The following is a 22,316-nucleotide window of genomic DNA, read 5'->3' as shown; positions in this document are numbered from 1 at the left end:
TACATTTTTACCATGAAAAAGTTTGTTGATTAAATTATATTTCCAAAGAATATTTAATGTTTAATTATGTTTGATACTTTTGATTACCACATTTGTAATCCATTTACAAATTCTAATAGTGCTCCTCCAAAACATCGTTCCTCTCACTATTTCTACTACTACAAGACTTACACCAAGACACCATAATTTCGAGCTGGAACCATGGCAATAACCCCCAATGATGCTCTTGCCCCTCACTCCTTTCCCTTACTCATCTTCCAGACAGCAGGTAAACTGATTTCCTCAGTGTTAATCAGTTCATAACATTCAACTACATAGTGTCTTCAAATTGCAATTATGGTAAAATTTTAACTCTTTACTATGATTTACTGATCTGGCCCGTACATTATCTTAAAGACCCCAACTCCTGCCACATTCTCTTTCACAAGGATAGCCAACCCACACAGCATTTCTTTCTGTTCTCTGAGTATGCTAAGCTCATTCTGATCCAAGGACATTTTTCTTTACTATTCCTGATGACTAGAATGTGACTTTCTTCCTCCTCATTCTTTAGAGTTCAACTCAAATGATCCTTCTCACTATCCTAGCTAAAATATACCCCCAAGATATTTTATACTATGCCCTTATTTCTTACACTGTTTTATGCCTCTCTAAAATTACCTATTTATTAGTGTTACACATCTCCCTCTTCTTTTACAAGAATACAAACTCCACCAACATAGAGACTTTCTGTATCCCCACCATGCAGGACAGTGCCAGGCACATAGTATTACTAAATAAACACTGAATGATGAAATGAATAAATGAATGATGAATAAGAATAACAGATTATACAAATGACAGAATGTAAATTACATTAGGTTCACTAAATGCCACAAAAATTGTGATAGATATAATATGAAAGCAACATACACCAACATTAATATAAATACAGACAAATCTGGAAAACAAAACACACAGGCTTCACACTTGGTTTCTAAATAAGACAAAATAAAATTAAGTTGACCTGAAAAGTTCTTTTCCAAGAAAATAACTGAGACATCAGAAATCAAAAAGTGGATTTATGAAATTAAGAGCTCTTATGTATATATGTGTATATGTATTTACAGATAGATGATATATGTAGATAAAGATATATACACACATACTAAAAGAAGAAGAGGAGAGAAATGGGAAGAAAACAGGATTATATTAATCAAAACATTCAAAGTTATAGACTGAAATAATATTTTTAAGAGACTGTATTTTAAATGTTATCTTATTTTTATATAACACTAACAACTCAAATAATTTAACTAAACATTCTAAAAGCAAGCATAAGCATATATTCAAATCCAGTCTGATACGACAGTTCTTTCATAATAAAAATTTTCAGAAACTAGTGATTATCTTCAAAGACTATAATAATAAGAGGCAAAGGAAAAAAAAAAAAAAAAAAAAAAGCTACCTCTAAAGTTCTAGCACAAGAAGCAAAAATAGCCTGCTGCAGAATTACTCTTCTTAGGAGGCCATTGTGTCCTCTTACTAGCATAAATCAGATCCACCCTCAGACTAGTAGTTGGGTTTAAGACTTTTGTAACATTTCAAAGAAAGCTTGTTTCTCATTTGTATTTTATCTCTAAAGGAATCCACAAAGGGACTAATGTAAAAAAAGGGACCTAAACAATCAGATCAGGGTCCCCAACCAGCCGCCCTCCCTTCCCCCACACCCCTTCCCTGACCTGTTAGGAGCCTGACCACACAAAGCAGGTGAGCCACAGGTGAGCAAACATTAAGCATTACCACCTGAGTTCTGCCTCCTGTCAGACGGGCTGGGGCATTAGATTATCACAGGAGTGCAAACCCTATCATGAACTGACCATAAGAGGCAGTTCTAGGCTGCGTGCTTCCCATGAGAATCTAATGTCTGATGATCTGAGGTGGAGCAGTTTCATCCTGAAACCACCCCCAACATGGAAAAACTGTCTTCCACAAAACCAGTCTCTCGTGCCAAAAAGGTCGGGAGCTGCTGAATTAGATGACTTTTGCCACAAGTATTTCCTCAAAATGGCATGTAACCATATTTTTAAATATGGAAACAAAAAGACAACTCAGTTCATCTAAATTATAGCAAGAGCCTACAAACCTGCATGTATTAGCATACTGTAAGTAAAATTTGTTTTCACATTAGTAGCAAACCAAGTGTTCAGAATTTATTTAAGGTTCTTTCCTGGTGGTGTTAACACTAACAAGTGTATCATCAAGTTGGAAAAATGTATGATTAATTTTAAACTGTGGAACTGATCTGACTTTCAGCAATCCATTCAATATTTTTAAGACTTAAATACCGGGAATCAACTACTTCATGATTAGTTGAGTGAACTCAGAAATGATTTATGAGAATATCCTCCATGGAAAGCACAAAGGTGAACAACACATGCTTTCCACTCTGAAGGAAATACAATGTACAGAAAGGTAAAACTAGTGCACAAAGCTATTTTTAAAAACTTATCACTTCTTGTGGTAAGTAATGAGCCACAGTTTTATCAACAGAGATAGAATAAAGCATACCTATTCAAGACAAATCTTAAAGGCAAAATAATTAGGATCCAGAAAAAAAAATTGGATGATATTTAAGTAAAAGGAGAGGAGAGAGTCACAAGTATATGGTGAAGACATAAGCAAAGAATGATTGGGGTTGGAAGGCAGAATGAGAATAGCGAACTTCTGATTTGGGTTTATTTTCAGGCATGCTGAATCTGTCATACTTTGAAGCACAGTGGGAAAATGTGAAGTTGGAGTTGCAAAGAGAAGTATAAAAAACAAATATCAATTGATGGCTGTTTTCTTATTTGCACTTTCCCTGTAACATGAGTAAGGTATTTTGTATAGGAACACAATCTAGTATTAGTCATATGAAATAAAGAACAAGGCATATGAAAAAATTTATAGTTAATCACTTATTTAATTTTTAACATTTTACTGGACCCACTAAAAAAGGGTTTCTAAAGTCCTATACAAGATCACAATTCAAAAACCGAATGAGCCATTTATAAGGAAAGAAACGGAAAAACAAATATTTAAAAGAAATATATTTCAGGTGGCATATTTTAGGAAATTATATTTTTAGGTATCACTTTTCCTATTTATAATTGATACATACTAAATGCATGCCAAAAAGTCTATTGCATTTTAGTTTTCCCGAGTATGCTCACAAAAACAGAAAAATAGAATTTTGTTCTTCCTAATCTCAAAGTTCCATCCTAAATCACTGTTCACCTTAAACTAAGTGAAAAAATACAAGAAAAATGTATTTTATTGATGGTGTAAATAGAATGTTTGAATTATTGCAAGGGTGGAGGAGCAGGGAAAATCACAGGAATAAACAATGTTTCTTGATACCTAAAACTGAGAATCACTTGGCCATATTTTGTAGTTTGTTTCTTCTTATGAAAATACTAACACAAAATGTTATTGCTATAAGAAGTATGACTGCACATAAGAAATCATATATATTATGTATTATAATATCTGGCACCTTATTTAGCTGATCCTGAGATCTGCCATCTATAACATTTAACCTAATGTAAAGGTCAGAACGTCCATTCACTAAGATTCCCAAGTCAGTAAGTGCTAACAGATAAAATTATCAAAATTAAATATTAAAATGTCACCAGTCATATTGGTGCAAGTTAGTAGGTAAGGTAAACATATCTATTAAAAACTTCATATTTCCAACAACATGAAAATAAGGAAGAAAAAAGATCACTGGGCTATTATATGGCAAGTTGATTTATCATCTTTCAGCCTTTAGCAATGTGATTTGAAGGGACAAAATGTATTCTCTTTTCTTAGTGTACTATCTGTACTCATCTGGAACTTTCCAGGTAAAAGAAAAGTTTTAAATAGAGGGAATTTTTCAATTTTCTCTACTTAAAATGATTTTTGGATTTCTTGGTTATCTAATTTTTACTAATTTGCCTGACTATATGTATTAAATAATTCTACTTTTGACTAACTTTCAGTAATAAAGACTGAATTATTATCCTCTTGAGGAATGGCAGAAATGTGGTACTGCATTTCAAATTGAGACAATTTATTTAGGGTAATCACTAAAAATAACAGGATAATGTCTGAATGAAACAGAACTTTACTCCCAATAAATATAACAATTTAATTTTCTGTTATAGGAATATTATTTTACAACCAACCCTTTTTATGACCAATAACTTGTCTTTTCATCATTTCTGACTGTATCTAAAGATGGAAACTGAAACCCTGAAGAATTTAAAAAGGAAACAGAAAATTTTGTAATGGCCAAAAAAAAAAAAAAAAAGTAGTAATGAGGTGACAGATCATTACAGCTATTAAATTAAATTAATTATTTATTTTTACTTGCAACTTGAAGCTGCTTGAATTATCTAGTTATCTTTATTTATCATAGTTAGTTACAGAGACTGAAGTTTAAAGAGAAAGAAAAATAAAGAAGTCAGAGGAAAATGGGAGAAAATTAATTTAGCCCAAACCAGAACTAAAACCTAAAATAAATTTACCTAAGAATAAATATGATTGAGTTAAAAAATAATAATCATACATTTCAAAATAACTAGAAGAGTGGAATTGGAATGCTCCTAACACAAAGAAATAAGTGCTTGAGGTGATGGATGTCCCAATTGCCCTGATTTGATCATTATGCATTGTACGAATGTATCAAAATTTCACATATTCCCCATACTTATGTACAATTATTAGGTATCCATAAAAATTAAAAATTCAACAAGCAAAAAATATGATGAAAGGCATAAAAACTAACAGTTGCTCCCTCAAACATTTTTTGGAACAAGGAGAAAAATAAATAAGGAGATAGAAGCATTAATTATTTAACAATTTTATAAACTTCAATCAGAGTGTTCAGAAGAGATTAATTAATTAAGCAAATAATGTCCCAAACACGTAACAGGAGCTAACCAATAAGGAGTTCATCAATAAATAAGTCAGTTGTTGTCTCAAAATCTGTCTCATAATCTGGTCAGAGAGACAGACATATCTACAAGTAATATAACACATGAAACAAAGTATTAATGAGAACACACTAGAGAGAAATATTTATTCTATCTGCCAAGACTAATAAAGACTTTACCTAACTTGGACATTTAAGACTGGGTAGAATACTCCAGAAAAAAAAAGGTAGAAAAGACATCCCAAAATCAGAACAGCATAAGACAAGGCATGGAATTATAGAAATGGAGGGACATTCATAGAAAAGCAAGCTTCCTATTACGGCCACAATGCCACAATGGTAGTGTAACAGGATATTAAAAAGAGAATTTTCTTGTTATCTCACTTTCAGCCGATGATCCAAAGTTAAGAACAAGTTCAATGTACTAGAAATGAGGTGACAGATCATCTAGGCAACAGTTGGTAAGACTGTGGCCAAAAATTGCTCAGGCTATCTTTAGCTCACCATTCAAAAAAAAACTATAAACATATACTGAGGGAAGGGAGCCTATAGATTGATTGAGAAGAAAGTAGCACAATGACGCACTCAGAATTGGGCACTCAAGGACCAGTAACTAATTAAAGACTCCTGTCCTCAGTCTGGGCTACTATTTTAGAATTGGCCAGTACTTTGGTAGGTTGGTGGAGTAAAGAAATATGTTTTCCCATGGGACAGATAATCCCTAGGAAAGGAACTAGCGCTAATCTATTTTTAAAGGAATTTACCTAAAGGACTATGAAAACAAAAAAACAAAAAACAAGGTAACTCCAAAACAAATAGGACAGAGATAAACCAGAAAGTCAGAAACTAAGGAAGGTAGTCAAAAACAGACAAAGAAGGTGTCAACTGCATCAAGGAATTATAGTTGGGTTATCTCCAAATACTAGAAGTCTTTGATGAATCCAGAAAAGCAAGAGAAGAACCCATTAAGACTTCCAACATATCTTTACTACCAATTAGTTCTTCCCTACTTCTAATCCCCAAACTTCAGAAAATCTAGGTGATGCACAGTGAGGAGGGTGAAAAGATGAGGTAAAAAAAAAAATAATAATAATAATAATAATAATGCAAAAGTCTACTAGCTGACCAACCTATTTCCTTCCTTATTCAGGTTTTTAAACCCTCTTTGAGCAAGGTTGATGTAGAAAAGACATTTTACATTGGAGGAGAATTTAAAACTTTATCAAACATTTTCTTCATTACTTGAAAATTTAGTCTATTTTAAAATGCCAGAGTGAGAAAAGGAGGAGTGAAAGAATGAAAGAAAAAAATTGAGAAGAAAAAAAGCAAGCAGCAGCAGAAAAGCAAGAATAGAGAAGATATGGAAATAACAACACTTAAACAGAATTTTATCAAGGGGTAGAAAACATAATATTCAGAATGGAATTGTGTGTAAAGTGACTAGAGAGAATAAAGTAACTTTGCTTGCACCCTGAGTCTTTCTAATAAACCCATTAGAGTGATAAATGGTGGGCAAAGGAGACCAATTATATGGCCATCATTTTGTTATGATTATTGTGGGACCAGAAATACATTTTATAAATATAGAATCCAAATTGCTTTATTTAAGGAGTAGTACTCACATTACTTATGTTGCGAATTTGTTTAGGGGAAACACATCTATTTATAAAATGTTCAAATATTTCCTGAGTTACAGAAACTCTTAAGTAGTGCAGGAAAATGGCAAATAAGATAGGCTCCACCCTCTCCAAGTTTACATCTAGTAGAGGAAACAGACAAGTACAAAGGCAGTTACGTTACATGCAATAATTGCTGAAAAGAATAAACACAGCCCAAAGGATCACATAGAAGGATCATCCAAGAAAATATATAAGTGAGGAAGAAGGGACAGAAGACATCTTAGTGCAGAAGAAATAGAAAGCAAAGCCTGAGAGATGAGGCTGAGTTATACAGAGGAGAGTAGCCGAGGGATAAAGGGGAGAAAGTGAGTAGTTTAAAAGAATGGTGCATTCTGATAAAAGTCAAAAAGAAAGCATGATATATCCTGGGAACTATGAAGACTATAGTATCAATAAATCAATATGTGCAGTTTGCAAGGAAAGAAATGGGGCTGAAGACATAAGGGCGAGCCAGAACACACACCATGACACAGAATTTGGATTTTATCCCGAGGACAATGGGGGCCACTGAAGATCTGGTAACATTCATTTTCATACACTGCACATCTATCCATATGCTAAGCACTCTTTCACATATGTTTTATTGTTTTTTCCTCACAACAACCCTGTGAGGTAGGTGAAATGATTCCCAATTAACAGATTTAAAAAACAACCTTAAAGTTGTTAAGCAATTTACACTTGATTAATACCTACAAAGTGGCAGTCAGGATTTGAGACCACACTTCAGAAAATACATTAGAAAGATGATATACACATATATACACACACACATTTACCCACAAGACATACAGAAATTTCAGAATTATAGAAAAATTTTAAAGTAATAAATGCTTAACTCAGTTAAGATTAATTAAAGATAATGAGGTTTCTGGCATCAGTAGTCTTTTATGCAAACTTATACATTTAAAATTTTCAATGAATTCAATTTATATTGAAAAATAACTGCAAAATTTATAAAAATAAGCATAAATCATTTGATATATAAAATAAAAAAAGCAAAGATATGAGTATTATATCTCCACTAATCTATTGGAAACCATTTAGAAAAAAAATTTTTCATTTTTTAATTCTAAAACATTTAAATTCAAATTCCATATATTAGTCTGTGAATATAAATTATATTTTGGATAACAAGAAATGATGTATGAAATACTAAAGCTTGATTATCAAATGAAGTAACTCAAATACTGAAGACTTAGGATAAAAAGAATTGTCCACCTAATCCTACATTGAAAAATCATCTCCCTATTACTTACAGTAAAACATTTGAAGGTGTTTCGTCTAACAAATAAAATTTGTTCAGATAAATCTGATAAGAAAAATAATTTAAAATATAATCTATTTGAGATGGATATAAAAATATGTACCTAATTTAAAAGAGTATTTTGTAAAACTGAGAACATCTGAGAATTAAAAATTATGGACTAAAATTCTATTTTAAAATGTATGTTCTTTAAAATTAGTTTAAATTGAATAAATTATGCAATGAAAAATATACTGCCATATAGTTTCCTATTTTCTCACCAATTTCACTATTTCTTCAGCTTGTTCTAGTAGCTCTTCTTAAAGCCTCTAATGGAAAGCTAGATGTTGCCAGGACATTATCACAAGAGGTCTAAGTATATACCATTCATATATAAGTACTTAAAAATTCATATAACTTGGCCAGGCATAGTGGCTCATGCCTGTAATCCCAGCACTTTGGGAGGCCGAGGCGGGCAGATCATGAGGTCAGGAGATCGAGACCATCCTGGCTAACATGGTGAAACCCCGTCTCTACTAAAAATACAAAAAATTAGCCAGGTGTGGTGGCATGCACCTGTAGTCTCAGCTACTCAGGAGGCTGAGGAAGGAGAATCATTTGACCTCGGGAGGCGGAAGTTGCAGTGAGCTGAGATCGTGCCATTGCACTCCAGCCTGGGCAACAAAGCGAGACTCCATCTCAAAATAAATAAATAAAATAAAATAAAATAAAATAAATTCATATAACTTATGCACTTGTTTCATTTTTCCTATTACAAATAGAAAATTATAATGAGAAAAGATGGAAAACAAATATTTCATTAAACTTTATTCATAACCTATAATTTATTTCTGAATTCCAAAATTATTAAGTGAGTACTAATTAAGTAATAATCCTGCTCACAATTCTGGCCTTTCATGAGGCATGAGGAAGGCCCTTTGAAAATCACCAATAGAGATAAGAGGTATCTATTTTATGAAATGGTGATAAACTCTAAAAAAACTAAACAAATGTTTCAAATAAATAATTTAACTGAAACACCAAGAGTTTATTTTTGATTACACAAACAGTATATTTTCATTAAATTCAATAATACAGAAGTATATTCAATAAAAAGTTCCCATCTGATTCTTTTTCAAATCCCATACACTCTGGGTATAATAAAGTACAAGATTCATATGACTAAATATTGAATCAAGTAAGTTGCCAAACTTATATCATCCACATAAAGTCTAAAATATAAGAAATAACTTGTATAATTTAAAAATAGATACTAGGACACACAAAGCAGGTACAGTTTGTACCTTTTCAACCAAAATTTAATATATAAAACATATAATCTATTCTGTCAAATAATGATGACTTCGGTAAATAAAATGAATGGGATTAAGTAATACTTACAATAACACTGTAGAAAGTGCCAAAGAATCAATTATAGCAATTCAAATATTTCCTATATTTCCTATATTTCCTAAAATACTCTCTTGGCTAGAGATACATAGGTACATTATGTGTAAACTGTAAATATTTAAGTATTGATATTTACTTCTTTAGTGCTTTGACTATTAAATGAAATACTAAATCTATGCAAGGGGGTAAGCCTCATTACAATATGAGTTTTTGGTAACCTTTAAGTATATTTCCACTTGGTGTAAGTAAAGCCTTTTATTCTTACTCACTTTATGCTTCCATGATGAATAAGATATTAAGAACTGTGCTGCATTGTCCAAAAATTACATTTCAAAACAGTGGAGTTATCTACACTACAAAATTAGATAGATAATTGAAAATCATTGTAGGAAACCCAACCCCCTCTATTGATTCTAAAACATTATCACTCAGCATTTAATTAACACAAATAATACTCTAATTAGAACAAAGTCACTGAAGCCCAAATATCTTGGTAAGGTACAATTCTAAATACATACACTACTAATCCTGAATTAAACAGAAAACACTTTAAATGTCCCTAGAAAATCATTTCTTCTACCCAACTCATTTTACAAGTAAACAAACTGTGGAATGAAGTTATTTTTTATCTGTTTTGACTAAGAATCTATAAACATAGATATGTGCACAATATAATTTAACTTATGACACATAAAGTTACCTAAACCAAATGACATTATATTTAATAAGATTAAGACTCTGTGAAGTCTGAGATTCTAATTTTTTTTACATAGAGCAGTCTATAAATGTAGCAAAAAAGAGATAAAATGTCATACTATTGACTAAAAAAACCCTAAAATAATAAATATAATATACCGTATCATATTGTGTAACAACAGACACAGCTGTTTCTAATGATATTTTCTCTATTTTATAAGGCATAAACATGCCAAACTATTACAAAAGATAGCACTCTTATAAAAGTGCTTTTACAAAAGAAAACCTCATTAAATAATTAAATGGGAGAGACTAAAACTACATTAAGCGGAAGTTCAAATATTTACTGTTTCTTCTCTCCCCTGATTTCCTCCCCAAATGTTAAAGAAAAAAAAAAAAAAAAAAAAAAATGGGCAGAGCACAGTGGCTCACGCCTATAATCCCAGCACTTCAGGAGACCAAGGTGGGAGGATCGCTTCAGGCCAGGAGTTCCAGATAAGGCTAGTCTCAAACAGTGAGACCCTATCTCTACAGAAACTAAAAAGAAAAAAGAAAAGAAAAAAGAAAAAGCCAGGTGTGGTAGTGCATGCCTATAGTGCAAGCATCCAGTTACTTTGATAGCTGGGAGGCTCTCTTTGATATTTGGGAGGCTGAGGCAGGAAGATCGCTTAAGCCCAGGAGGTTGAGGCTGCAGTGAGCCATGATCACATTACCATACTCCATACTGGGTGAAAGAGCGAGACCTCATCTCAGAAAAATTAAGAATGAAAATAAAAAAGAAGTCAAATTTGGTGTTTCCAATCCTAAGAATCAAAACTAGTTCATCATAAACTGGCTTTGCTGCAAAACTCCAAAAGAAAGTATTAAAACCAAGACATAAAACACTGGAAGCAAAGCTAATTAAGACGTTCCTGTTGAATTACAATTTTTTTTTTTTTTTTTTTTTTGCTATTTTAACAACATGGCTCTGAAATTTTATAACATTGGTTTGGTTACTTAAAAATATTTAAAAACAATATGATTAAGTTCCATTCAAAGTGAAGAATATTGATAAAAGCATTTTAGTTTCATTTGCTTTTAGAATAAAAAGGAGTGCATCCATCTATTTGTTATTTAATTTCATACCAATCAGATGATCTTAAAATAAAATTTAGAGCCAGGGAGAGCAGCACTAAGTTTAACTGACCTCAATACATTTTTAGATGATGTTTCCCAGTTATTTGTTATTTTCTCTTATTGGGTTTTCCAGTCTAGGGCAGGTACACAAGAAACTTACAGTCTATGTAGTACTCCTAGTCAGTTTCACTCTGCAGATGGCACAGTGGAGAAATACCTTCTGTACAGCATCATGTACAATTTCTTCTGCAGCTGTCAGCACCTAGGGGAAAGTGCGCTGTTAAACAGTTGCTGCGTTCCACCTCAGAAGTGGCTGCAATTCGGTGGTGGGTGAAGTGACTCCTGTACATATATACAGGGATGAAAAGTACTATAGAAAATGAAAATATATAAGAACAAAGTGGCTGTCTGAAAACTTTGCCACAGCAAAACAGAATACATCACTCAGTCACAGAGACCTACGCAGATGGGCTATCATTCATTTAAAAATTGAATGCTAAGAATGATTGCAGGAAAGGCAGAAATACACTTACTCAATTCACAACATAACTATAAACCAAATGTTAAAACATATGTGTATGTTAAAAAATAAAACCCAAATACTTATATTGATTTATAACATTATTTCTACAGAAATTTACCTAAAATCAGGCCAATATATACAACAAGATTCTTTACTCTGCTCAGCTAATTAATGTTTTTGGTTTCGATGAGAATTCAAGGGGGAAAAAAACAAAATAGGTAAGATATCAAAACTGAAGCACAAGTACATTAAAATATCTAAAACGGATTTTTAAAAAGCTATTCTGAAATTCCAAATGACTTTATATTTTAAAAATAATTTTATGAAATTAGTCCTCAACTGATGTCTTATAAAAATACAACTTTTCTTCTCCAAAATCAAATTAAGATAGACCCTAAAGAATGAGTCAACCAAGTTTAAGATCACTTTAGTTCATTAGTACAGAAAATTATTACCACATTCTGCTTTTACTACAACAACCTGTCCACATAATTTATCTTTGATGGAATCAGAAAATCAAATTCAATAATTATTCTCTGAGAAATATCACTGAATCACAAGGCTGTAAGGTACTATCTCATCTCCTAGCTTGAGGCACAGCTACTATGTACATACTACTCTGAAGAGGTAACTTTACATTATTCAAAATATTCGCACCTAGGTTTCTTTCTGAAACAGACTGAGGATGCTTTGTGCCAAAGTCCAACAAACCTGACCATTAGCATACCATATGTCAAACTTTTCTGAATCTCACTTGCTAATTAAATAGAATTTATTTACTTTGGCATATACTCAGTGGAGTTAGAGAGCTAGCTGACAATTTTCTTTCAGCTTTCTTAAATTCTTTCTATAATAAAGCATAGTGTAAATATGTAAATTATTTTCCTTAAGTGACAAGATGTGGCTCTTTATTTTAAAAGATATAGAACAGAGATTCCCAATCTAGAGTCCACAAATGAAATTTAAGATTTCTAGGAATTCTAGGAAATCGCATAGTAAAATAAAAATATGTGAGTCCATACACACATTTTCAGGGGAAATGGGCCATAACATTTTGTTAGGTTTTAAGGGGCTCTGTAACCTCTCATGTAGTTTAAGAAACTTTGATAAATTATACTCAAGAAACCCAACAGAACAAGCAGAAGTAATCCTTCTAAATTAAATGTGTAAATGAGCAGCTGTTTCTTCTCATGTAAAATGAATAATAGTAACTTGAATGGATATTCCAACTACAAAATGAAATAATGCATATCAGACACATGATATAATACCTGGCCTATTATTACCAGTAATAGCAATAATTGTTCAAAAGAGCTACCTCAAATAACTATGGGATTCTACCTTTGTTTACTGCTACATAATTTCATAATATTATTTTTTATTTAGCCATGTCTTCTAAAATAGATCAATATCACAAACTATACATTTCTGCATTATTTTCAAAATAAAAATGTTAAGTATAAGTTTTAGAATCCTGCCACATACCTCTGGAGTCTGCATTTCTCAAAAAGACACACTGGTCCCTTCTCACACACTGTATTTACTTGGAATAGAGTCAGATATAGTAAACATTTTGCTTAAATTTTATATAAATAATGTCATTTCATTTATCAGTCTCTTATTTATATAACAATATACAAACAAAAAAATCTAAATTTGAAGAATCTAGCAGGGGATCACATTTTTTTAAAAAAGTAATGCACATAATACTTTTATTTGTATGAATCATTTTCTCTACTCCTTTTAGGTATTTTTCTGTAGATATAAAGATATAATAATCATTCATACATACATATCCTCCAAAAAGAAAGAGATTATCCTCACCTTTAAAATAATTCACAATATTACAAAACAGTAATACAAAATGGTGTATGCTCCTCAAGATTGTGGTAACTTAAATACTCATTTATAAAATGACAAGTAAATTCTTAACAAATCCTAAAGATACTCAGTGAGGAAAAAGACTTGCTAATATATATAAAACAATAGCATACAACAACTATACAGGTGGTTCCTAACGACTTCAAATGTAAAGAGTGTTTTCTACTCTTCTCATAGAAGTTACATTTATGTATTCACACAGTAAAAAATATATATATATAGCAGTAGGTTTTATGTAAAAAGGCACAGAAGTAAAGAGAAGCATAGTTTAGCATTCAGAATACTGCAATGAAAAGGATGTGAGTGGAATAGAGTCCATGTAAGAACCAAGAAGAGAAAGAGAATAGGCACAGGACCAATTATGTTAAGTAATCTTCGAATGTTTTACCCCAACAGTGGCATTTAAGTAAATATTGTATAAGAAATAATTCTAACAGCATAGAAAATGAATTATAGGTATGGATGATTCAACTGGGGTGATGATAATGGGAATATACAGTTAGAAATAATAAAAGTGATAAAAATTAAAATTACACTATGTAGAACACTGGAAGAGTAAATAATGAAGGATAAGTTAAATATATTTTCTAAAGATTGAATCTAATAGCTAGAATTCATTGATTCATTTATTCACTCAACAACAAAAAATCCATTGTTTCCTATGGGTCAAGGACTATTTTAGGCACTGGGTAAAGTGGTGAACAAAGAAGTCAATGTCCTGTCCTCTTGAGAATCATGTTAATATAAGTGATATAATAAACTATTAAATATACAATGTAATGTATGAAAATTAGTGTATAAACCAAAAATAAAGCAAGTGATGGGAAGAGAACAAATATACTATTTTAAGTGTATTCAGAGAACACTAAGGAAGCAGCATGATTTAAATGAAGAATGAAATGAAATGAGTCTACTTTCTGGAGTTTTAGAATACCACATACAGAGGCAGATGGTAGAGTGATAGCAAAGCTCTGAGATAGGAACATGTGATCAAAAACTTAACCTGCTGTCAGATCATCTAGGGCCTTCCAAAGTTTAATATGGACTTTGGGTTTGTTTTTTGTTTTTACTGTTTTAGAAAGTCACTACAGTATTTTGACTGAGGGAATGATATAACCTGTTTAAAAGGGTTACAACAGCAGCTGTAGTGGAATGAACTTCACTGTAGCTAGGAGGAATAAAACTACTAGGCAAGACTGGTAAAATGTATATAATGAGGTATCACGTAGCACTTTCCCCATTGCCCAGGGGCTGGCAATTAGAACCCAAGGCTAAGAACAAAGGCATCTATCAAGTATTTTATATTTGGAAGACAGACTTAAACAAATGAGAGCCAACTCCACCTCCATAACTTTAACATCTTTACCTTCCTTAGTTCCTCCTTATCCAGAAGTGCCTTCTCCTGTCCCCATTACGGGGCAATCATCAGAGTTTGCTTCACTGACTTAATGTAGCTGAATAGGGCTGTTGCTGAGAGTCCAAATCAAGCGAGAGTTCATCTAAAAGATTAGTAAGAAGGGAAGACTGGTGTCTCATCTCTCAGTTGGACCTCTGCTTGTGTGTTAGACTTGCTTATTATCCCATGCCCACTTCCCTTCTCTGTGCCTATTTGAAGAGAGGGAGAAAAGACATGGAGTTGGAAGACAGGGTACAGATAATTGGATTCCCTCTCTGCAAAAGCAAAGAGTGTAGTAAATGTGAAGTGAAAGCAGCTAGACTTGAGCCTCCAGGTGATGGAGACTCAAGCAGCCAGAAGCTGTGAATGTACTGGAGAGGTAAAAATGGAGCAAGAGTAGAAAAAGACAATTCAGAAATGGTTGGTATGACACTCCAAAAACAACCCCCACACTCCCCACCAAAGTTGGGTACATGTGCCCCATCAGAGAGCTAGTAATCATCTCCTGTCCTCGTAGAAGGAGGACTTGGCCCGGCGTGGTGGCTCAAAGCTTTAATCCCAGCACTTTGTAGGGCCGAGGTGGGCGGATCACTTGAGGCCACGGTTCTAAACCAGCCTGGCCTATATGGTGAAACCCCCATCTCTACTACAAATACAAAAAAACTGGCTGGGCATGGAGGTATGCACCTGTAATCCCAGCTGCTCAGGAGGCTGAGGCAGGTGGTGGCCTTCAAACGAGGCAGAGCTCATGCTGAGCCAAGACTGTACCACTGCACTCCAGCCTGGTGAAAAAGAAAGAAAAGGAAGAAAAAGAAGGAAGAAAAGAAGGAAGGAAGGAAGGAAGGAAGGAAGGAAGGAAGGAAGGAAGGAAGGAAGGAAGGAAGGAAGGAAGGAAGGAAGGGAGGGAGGGAGGGAGGGAGGGAGGGAGGGAGGAGGGAGGGAGGGAAGGAGGGAGGGAGAGAGGGAGGGAAGAAGGGAGGGAGGGAGGGAGGGAAGGAGGGAAGGGAAGGAAAGAAGGACTAGTCAGTGTGAGGCAATGGAGCAGAAACAGAAAAAAGGGAACAAAAGGTACTACTTACATAAGAAAGTCTTTTCCCTTTCTACCTTTCCCCTTACATCATCAGCACACACGAGGAGAAATAGGTATATGAGAGGGAAAAAACAAAAAAACAAAAAAAAAAACCACAGATCATTCTCCACTCACTGGATTGAGCAAAGGGAATGACTAGACTTCAACCTCTCCCAACACTCTATAATCTCCCAGAAAAGTCCAAGTTATATTGACTGAAAGAAGAGAAATTGAGTTATAAGTTGGCTATGAGGTTAAAATTCAAGTTAAACTGACTTTACTACATTAAAGTCAGATTAAATTAAAGTGCCTAGGAATCTATGACATCATCTTGAGACAAGTAAAAGAAACAATAAAGAATGATTTGACTAATCGTAAACAAAAAAGGTCACACTGGAGAAAAATAAAACCACTCCATGTTCCCATTCCCACTTAATTCTCCATCCCAATTCATACTGTATTATAAAATGGTTAGTACCAACGAGGTAGTGATTTTGACTATTCATTTCTCTAAAACATTCTATGAATACTAGGCTGAATACCTAAATTATCATATTCTTATTTATTATTCTTATGAACAACCAGCAATTACCTAACTATGGCTATTTTGTAGATAATTTCTTAGCGTTTTTCCTTGTGTATAAAAGCTACAGAAATATTTGTCTATTTGTAAACAGTAATATTAAGCAATTAAATAACATGAATATATTTTGTGCGTTTGTACAAAATACTAGGTTTTACAGAAGCTAAAACATAATATCTGCTAAATAAGACATCAAACTTAGAAGCTTGTAGATAAAAAAAGGCTCTACAGAGGGAAAGACTAAAACAGAAAGAAAACAGAGTTTAGATGGATTCTTGTTTTATAGGAACACTTTCAATATTCATGTTGCAGTAACCTAAAATACAATTTTAGAGAATATTTTGCTCTGACTCATAGTTTAATAACAGAATCTTCCACAAAATGGAATCATGCTCTCTCCAGGCATTTAAGAGTTAAATTAATATTTAATGGGCATTCTCTTAAAAATCAGGGAATTCCTTTTAGATAAATTAAGGTATCAGTATTTTACATGACTAAATTATGCATGGCCTTGTCTCTTTTTAAATGTCACACTTTTGAGAATACAGAATTCTATTACATTGATGTTTATAACTATTCATGTAATATTCTCATTCATTTAACAATTACTTATCATCCTGAATTATGACATGTATATTCAACACATATTTTATCATTTCATCAGTCATTCCTTCTCAGAGGTACAACACACTGAAGATGAAGTGTGAGTCAAAATTACAAAACTAAGTTCTAAATTTATACCTTTTTTCTACTCTACTTTCTCACAGGATGTAGAAAGAAATATCAGTTACAAGTAAATTTAAAAGTGTAAGAAAAATCATGGAAACTCAATTCATCCAAACTAACACGTTAATTCACTGTTACTTAATAATATCAACCTACATAACTTGAAAAAAATCAAGTTGTGATGAAATACCTCTAAGCTTTTCTAGCATAAGTAATATTTAATTCAACAACAGCTATCACATATGTCAACCAGGAATAAATAATCCGCTACTATAATTTGTTATCACACAATTATCAGGGCTCGTTCTAAGACTTATGTTAATGTTTCTTATAATTGTGCAAAAAGTAGTTGTTCTAACACCAAAAAAGGATTAAAAGTTCAATATAAAACTAATGAAATATGCTCATGATCTATGTGAGAAGAACCACAATATTCCAATGAAAGAAATCAAAGATGATCTAAGTAAATGACCTATTCCATGTACTCAGAGGAAGATTCACTGTTGTTAAGATGTCAGATCTTCCCTACTTGATCTATAGATGCAATGCAATACCCATCAAAATCCCAGTGAGTTATTTTGCAGATACCAATTAACTGATTCTAAAGCTTTATACAAAAAAAGCAAAAGGCCCAGAATATTAAAGGAGAAGAACAAAGCTAGAAGACTGACACTATCCAAATCAAAACTTTATAAAACAATAGTAATCAAGACAGGGTGGTACTCGTAAAATAACAGACAACTTGATCAATGGAACAGAAATAAAAAAAGCCCAGAAACAAACCCATATCAACACAGTCAACTGATTTTTCACTAAGGAGAGGAGGTAATTAAGTAATTTCACTAAGGAGAAGAGGTAACTAAGGAGCAATGATAGTTTGTTTCAACAAATAGTGCTGGAACAACTGGATATCCACATATCATATCAAAAACTAAAACTAAAAAAAAACTAATCTAAATACAAATCATAAACCTTTCACAAAAATTAACTCAAAATACACCAAAGATAAAACTATACAACTCCTAGAAGATAACATAGGATAAAATCAGGGTGACCTTGTGCTTGACAATGATGTTTTAGATACAACACCAAAAGCAGATCCATGTAAGAACAAAATTGATCAGTTGGACTTCATTAAAATTAAAACTTCTGCTCTGTGGAAAACACTATTAAGAGAATGAAAAGATAAGCCACAGATAGGGGAAAACATATACCTCATAAAGTACTAGTATCCAAAATATCAAAAAAGCACTCACAATTCAACAATTAGAAAATACGGACAAAAGGTCTGAAAAGACACCTCACTAAACAGATAAAATGATGTTAAAAAAGCATACGAAAAGATGCTCAATATCTTATGTATATTAGGACTGTCATAACAAAGCACTACAAACTGGGTGGCTTAAGTACTGGAGGTTATAAGGGGCAATAAGGTGTTATTGGGGTGATTTCTTTTGAAGATGTATCTTTCTAGGCCTCTCTCCTTGGCTTGTAGATGGCAGTCCATGTTCCCATGACATTCTCTCTGCATGCCATCTCTGTACACATTTCTCCTTTTATAAGGATACCAGTCATAATGGATTCAAACTTACCGCTATAACTTTTCCTTAACTTGATTACATCTCCAAATAAGGTCACATTTTGAGGTACTGAGATTTAGGATTTTAACACATCAATTTTGTGGGGACATAGTATCTCTTTAGGGAACTGAAAATTAAAACAACAATAAGATACCATTACACACCTATTAGAATGGCTAAAATCCAAAATGCCGACATCACCATATGCTGGTGAGGTTGTGGAACAACAGAAGGAAATTACTGGTGGGAATGCAAAATAGTAGAGCCATTTTGATTTTTGTGACAGTCTCTCCTTGTTGCCCAGGCTTGAGTGCAGGCTGCTCACTGCAGCCTCGACATCCCGCCCGGTCACAAGCGATCCTCCCACCTCAGCCTCCCAAGTAGTGGGTACTACAGGCACATGCTACCATGACTGGCTAATTTTTTATGTTTTTTGTATTTTCTGTAGAGACAGGGTTTTGCCAAGAGGCCCAGGCTAGTCCTGGATTCCTGAGCTCAAGCTTTCTGCCCACCTCTGCCTCCCAAATTGCTGGGATTACAGACATGAACCACCATGCTCGGCCCACTACAGCCATTTTGAAAGACAGTTTAACTGTTTCTTACAAAACTAAGCATACTTTTAACATGCCATACAGCAATCATGCTCCTTGGTATTTACAAAAATGAATAAAAAACATATGCCTACAGGAAAATCTGCACACAAAAGTTTATAGCAGCTTTATGAATGACTGTTCAAACATGGAAGCAAAGATGTCCTACAGTACAAGTGGATGGATTAAAAAAATGGTGATACATCCATACAATGGAATATTATCTCATGATTAAAAGACATGAGCTAACATGCCATAAAAAGACAAAGAGGAACCTTAAACCTTAAATAGAAAAAAAAAAAAGGTCAATCTAAAAATACTGCCTACTATATGATTCCAACTAAATGATGATCTGGAAAAGGCAAAACTATAGAGACAGTAAATGACAGTGGTTACCAAGGGTGCCTTGGAGGGAAAAAAGGGGGAATGGACAGGTAGAAAACAGGGAGGTTTTCTTTTTACAAATATATAATGACATGGGTACGTGTCATTATATATATGTAAAAACATATAAAAATGTACAACATAATGAGTGAATCCCAAGATACATTATAGACTTCAGTTAATAAGAGTATCTCCATTTTGGCTCATCAGTTGTAACAACTGTACCACACTAATTGTCCAAACTTGGAAGCAAAGATGTCCTTCAACACAGGTGGATGGCTAAACAAAGTAGTTAATAATACGTTGTTAATAGTAAAAAAAAAAAAAAAAAAAAAAAAAAAAAAAAAACACTGTGTTAGGAGCAGAGGGAGTTGGGACAAAAAGAAATATATGGCAACATTTTGGACTTTCTGCTAAATTTTTTCTGTAAACTGAAAACCGCTCTAAAAAATAGTCCATTAATTAAAGAAAAGTAGTTCTTCTACTAAGAGGGTCAGGAAGCAAAGGATTTAGGATAATTACATGGAAATAGAAGTAAATTAAAAAAAATTTAAGTGCAAAAATATTGTTTTTTCAGTAATAGTCAATAATCCATGACATACTCTATGACAAACTATGACATAAAACTCAATAAAAGTATAATTTCTATATAGGAAGGTTGTTTTTAAAAATGGTTTAGATAGGCCATTTTGCAACATTTAACAAAATGCTATTTTCATTTCAGAAAGCCAGATAATGCCTTGGACGTAACAATATTGATATGTAAGATTATATTTTTAAAAATATTCAAACTGTGTTTATATCATTCTAAAATTCTCCAGCCTACATAATTATATTAGGATGGAATCAGGTAATATTATTTGAGCAAAGTAAAACAGAACACTTTTGGTTAGAAGAACACAAGGATAATTTCCCCTCCTTGCCTACATATCATGCACCTCACTTGGATGCAAAAGAAAACTTATAGGGAGAAGATAATTTTATATTAACTTTGAGATAAATTTTCAACAAGAAAGAAGCAGTTTTCCAAGTTAAAAAAAAAAAAAAGGAGCAATTATTTCTCTGAAGTATGTAGATTCCTCCATACTCCTGGTATAATCACTACTGTATATAATGTTCCTATTTAATTTTCCTTTGTCGCTTCTGTGGCTATAATGCATCTTTCCTAAAAAAAGAAATAGTAATCAATTTTAGAAAAATATAAAATATACTGGTAGCCACATTAAAGAGTATCATTAAAGTCCCTTTTGGAATCTAACAAATGTGGAATTTATTCTTACTGTCATCGTTTATCAAACACTGGTTAGTACAACTCTGGGAATGTTATTTAACCACCATTTTTTAAAATTGGCTAACTGTAAAGGTTAATGCCATTCTAAAATGATGTAGACAGTTTTTTTATATGAGATCCTCTTATTATTAATTGTTGTTGACATTTACAAATCCAAATATCAATGAATGATATCCAAGATAGATTCTATACCACATATATGTGGAAGTTTATTCAACAATAACAAAGAATGAAATCCTGTCATTTGCAGCAACATGGATGGAACTGGTAGTCATGATGGTAAGTGAAGTAAGCCAAGCACAGAAAAAAACAAATAATGCATGTTCTCACTCATATGTGAGAGCTAAAACAGTGGATCTCATGAAGACAGAGAGTAGACTGGTTATCAGAGGCTGGGAAGGGTTGAGTGGGGGGATAAAAAGAGGTTGCTTAATGGGTACAAATATACAGTTTGATAGTGGTTGACAGATCAGTAGAGTGACTTTAATAACCTTTTGTATATTTCAAACTAGTTACAAAAGAATAGTTTAAATATTTCTAGCATAAAGACAAATATTTAAGGAGATGAATATCCTGATTACACTGATATGAACTTTACAAATTATACAAAATGTATTAAATTATTGTAATATATTAAATTGTATGCATTATTGTAATAAATTATTGTAATTTAATATATTTTGTGTAATTTGTAAACATGTACATAATGTATATACTGAAAATATGTACATCTACTATATATCAACTAAAATATAATGTTTCAGACAGATCATATACCAAACTTATATCATGACTCTAAGACTATCTCCCTACTTTAAGGATGCCTGAAAGGTACATGAATTTTTTAGTACTCTTTAAAAATGTCTATAACATGATTTGTCATATTTAATAATGCATGTCTTTAAATAATTTTCTCAGAGGAAAAAGATTATAGTTTGATCTGCCACAAAGTTGTGGAAATGTGTTACTGAAATCAGTGATTATATAAATTTAGTAAAATGAAGGTTTTATTGAATAAGAAAATATAAATTTGCTTTCTGTCTATGTCACATAAAGAAACTGTCAAAGTGGTGTTCTGTAATTTCCTGAGGCTTTTGGGGATAAAAATCAAGTAACAGCAGTCTTCCTCAATTAGTAGAAAAATTAGCTTAAGGGATAAAATTGCCTCATTTTGAGATTTTATTTAATTTTCAATATTTGATAACTCCCA

The 22,316-nt window shown here is 32.7% G+C and overlaps 1 protein-coding gene across 11 annotated transcripts in view; it reads right to left on the bottom strand.

The window, feature by feature from the left end:
• NOVA1 (NOVA alternative splicing regulator 1) overlaps positions 1-22,316 on the bottom strand; it is a 150,693-nt gene that overhangs the window by 91,306 nt on the left and 37,071 nt on the right. For 4 of the 11 annotated variants that reach the window (XM_031668224.1, XM_031668228.1, XM_031668225.1 and 1 more), the window contains exon 3: positions 11,244-11,345. The exons of the other annotated variants lie outside the window; for them this stretch is intronic. The gene's annotated coding sequence lies outside the window, so the exon portion shown is untranslated. The remainder of the gene's footprint in view (positions 1-11,243; positions 11,346-22,316) is intronic. 11 annotated transcript variants of the gene reach the window in all.

This window comes from Papio anubis, chromosome 7, assembly GCF_008728515.1.
Source record: "Papio anubis isolate 15944 chromosome 7, Panubis1.0, whole genome shotgun sequence".
Lineage (NCBI taxonomy): Eukaryota > Metazoa > Chordata > Mammalia > Primates > Cercopithecidae > Papio > Papio anubis.
Note: the sequence above shows the minus strand (reverse complement) of the source record. Positions and strands in the feature narration are given on the sequence as shown.